This window comes from Electrona antarctica (assembly GCF_951216825.1).
Source record: "Electrona antarctica genome assembly, chromosome: 14".
Lineage (NCBI taxonomy): Eukaryota > Metazoa > Chordata > Actinopteri > Myctophiformes > Myctophidae > Electrona > Electrona antarctica.
This window is the reverse complement of record NC_136795.1, coordinates 42,423,156-42,426,578: the sequence shown is the minus strand read 5'-3', so window position 1 is coordinate 42,426,578 and position 3,423 is coordinate 42,423,156. Positions and strand designations below refer to the sequence as shown.

The 3,423-nt window shown below is 43.9% G+C and overlaps 1 long non-coding RNA gene across 1 annotated transcript; it reads left to right on the top strand.

Annotated features, from left to right (window-relative positions):
• Positions 1–487: 487 nt before the first annotated feature.
• Positions 488–944, top strand: LOC306937456. The gene is made up of 3 exons (XR_013791608.1): positions 488–590; positions 678–745; positions 850–944. It is a non-coding gene; the product is annotated as an uncharacterized lncRNA (long non-coding RNA).
• Positions 945–3,423: the final 2,479 nt, after the last annotated feature.

Genomic DNA, 3,423 nt, shown 5'->3' with positions numbered 1-3,423 from the left:
TGGAATGGGAGCTCATCGTGGGGGTAGTGTGTGAAAATGGCCACTACACACTGCTAGTAAGTGACCTTTAATCGATTCAAATTAAAACTTCAAAGGCTTAGTTGTAAATATAGTTGCATAAAGTATCCTATCTGCTGAAGGTCTTGTATCCCGAAGAGAACCGCGCGGTTTTCATTGACCCAATGGGTGCAGTTGAAGGGCAGCTTAAACAGGCTGAAAACGCAACAAGGCAAGTAAATCAAGATTCATTGTAATGTTCAATGTTTTCTGATATGCAAGTAACAAACTTTTTTTTCTTCAGAGCTTATATGCGCAGGATGCGTGGGGGGACCATTTCACGGCAGTGGCGCTGTGAGACCATTCCCCATCCCCGCCAAAGGGATTCCACAACATGTCGGGTGTTTGTGTGCAAAGTAAGATTATATATCCTAACAATGTAATACATTCTTAAAGAACACGGCTAACACTAACCTCAACTGTATTTAAGCTTGCAGAGATGTTGGTGTTGGGCACAAGGGTGGAGGAGGACCTGCTGGGTGACATTGATGCTGTCAGATGCAGCATGGGAATCTCCCTCATGGAGAACTCTGGTAGGGTTCAATCAAATGTATTTCATCTTCATCAAACCAAAAGATTTGACTTCAATTAACTGAATGTGCAATTTAAATTTTGAATAGATGATCTGACATATCTGTGTCGCTTTTGTGGGGAAGTCCACACGGGGACAGCATCTCTGGATGATTGGGTAGGAAACCATTACAGTTCTTTACATGGAGAGCACATTTCTTTACATGGAGAGCACATGCTTTCTTTAACCAAAACAATGACAATATATCCATCTTCTTTCAGATTCAATGTGATACATGTGCATTGTGGTTCCACTGGGTGTGTGTAGGAATCACAACCACAAGTGACCACCAGCCCTGATGAAGACCGTATAGGTCGAAACATGTCGGTTCAATAAAATATTTCCTCCTTTTAACAAAAAGTGTGCCCGGATCTCCTCTTTGCTCTATATCGTTGTGTTATCCCGATTGATCCCAGCCCCAGGAGCACCTTTTTACCTTTTCTACATTTTTTTTTTATACCTACACACCTCCTGAGCACCTGGTTGCCTCCTTGCCTCTGCACAAGTGACCACCACTTGTGGTTGTGCCCAGCCTGCACATAACCCAGTGGAATCACAATGCCCATGTTACTTACTCCTCTTCGTCCCCTATGCCTCTGCGCCTCTCCCCAGGACAGGTTCATCAAGGATGGGTTGTGTGGGGGTAGAGTTCACACACAACACTTGTGGTTTTGAGGTGTTAATACCGAGTCCGGTGTTAAGCCTGTCAGTTTTAGCCTGCATGTTGTTGTTTGTGGATAGGAGAGCAAGCCCATGTTGAGCATTTCCATTCCTTTTCTTTTTTTTTGAGGGGCGCTGTGGCAGCCAAGTCAATGGACTATATAATGTTTATTTGGGAAAGCCAAGTCAAGTCAGTTTACGAGCCGAGAGGGAAAGGACTCGAGTGCAACCGAGCTGTTAATGATGGAGAAGAATCGAGCGAGCTGTGCCAGGGACCCGGAGTGGTGTGACAGAGTGCGGACACCCAGCAACCATCGGCGGACAGGCAACTGTCCGCTGTGTGTCCAAATTATGTATTGAAGGGGACTTATATGATGTTGGACTGATTGGACACTCTCTCTGTGAAACAAAAGAACTGTCTGAACCCATCGCACTTTAGCAGCACTTTTGTAATGGAATGGTTTTAAGGAGTTGGTTATTTTGTTATTTAATTAGTTTTGCTACAGGATTTTAGATTTATTAAAGATTGTATTTTAAGGGTGTTTTAGAGATCCCCATGTATAGGAAAATAAACATGTTATATTCATGATTCAGTGTCAGTCTCTCTCTCCACTTTTTATGGTTGCTCTCTCACCTGGTAAAACGTGAACCTGTGTGTGTCCTTGAACAAACTGAAGCTAAGAGTAATAATGATAAAAGAGTTGCTGTTTCTCTGTAAATAAATGACGGCTGGCGTAGTCCCAGGATTATCTAGTGAGGTGTACAACTTTGATATCTCTAGCACCTTAAACGGTGCAATCTAATAATTAAAGGTTGTATGTCTTATAAAATAATAACGATAAAGAATATTCTACTGCCCAAATTCTGTGTGGCTGATTCGGCCTTGGTCACATATGGACTTTAAATGTTTGTCAAAAAAGAGCCCGTATATAAATGTACATCCCAGCCAAAGTCTATGGCCTGTTAAATGGACGAATGTTTATAAAAACTCTTTTAGGAATAACAATAGGCAAGAATATAGTACAATCCTGTGTTGGTGATTGAAAGTTGTCATGTGTACCTTGAATTGGCTTGATATGTGCAGTATGCAGATGTGAATTGACACTGATTTTGTGCCTGACTTGTAATAGGTCTACAAATATTAATCAAAGAACAAATGTAACATTAGCTTCAATAATTTGGTCAATATTCAATCATTTGTAAATGGTACCACATCAACAATCAGTTGAAAGATGACTTTTCCACCATATACGACGCTGGACGAAATGTTGTCATTCCTTGAGACGGAGGAGAGTGAGGAGGAGGAATTGATTGCCAGGCAGGGTCTGTGCAAGAAGCAACGCTTGATGCATTTTATTATCATGCATTCCGTTTTCATCCGCCTAGCACTGGCCAGGGCCGTTCCAGATATCCGCGAAATCTGCTTTCGCGAGGCTGTCAGATCCCTGTATGCGGATGAGTATCGAGAGCTCAATCGGAATTCCAAATCTTCACCCACCGCTAAGAAATGGAGGAAATGGAAGAGAAAAGCTCGACGCTCTCACTACTGAACTCTAGATCAATCCCACCAAACCAAAGGCTCTTTTAAGAGCCACTCACGTTTTCCATTTAAGAGTGTATTTTCTATTTTTGCGTGAATCCCTGTCTTGAGAGAATGCAGCACACCGGGTCGTCTATATGATGAAGGCTGCAAGTTTCTTACAGCGGTATTCGTAAATTCACCGCCGGCAAAGCGCCTAGGAAGTGGCTCGTCACGACGCCACCAAGGCAGCGCCGGACACCGGTGAAGCTTCACCGTTATCGACCCGGTACAGTGGCTCTATTAATTAATTAATTCTGTCATTGGAAGTTGAGATACTTGAAGTTGAGTATCTAACACACACACACACACACACACACACACACGGAATGCATTCTGTGAGCCCTTGCCTGTGCGTTGAATGGCGGTGTTTACATTGGGGGGGGGGTGGGGGATTGTGTAACCTACGTTTCGGACGCCACTTCGGAGGGTGTGTGTGGGCCACTGTGGGGTGATTGGTGATGGTTGGGGGAGGCGGGGTTGTGTGTTGGGTCGGAATGGGGATGATTCGGAATGGAGGTGTGTCGAAATGGGGAGGAGTCGGAACGGGGTGCGA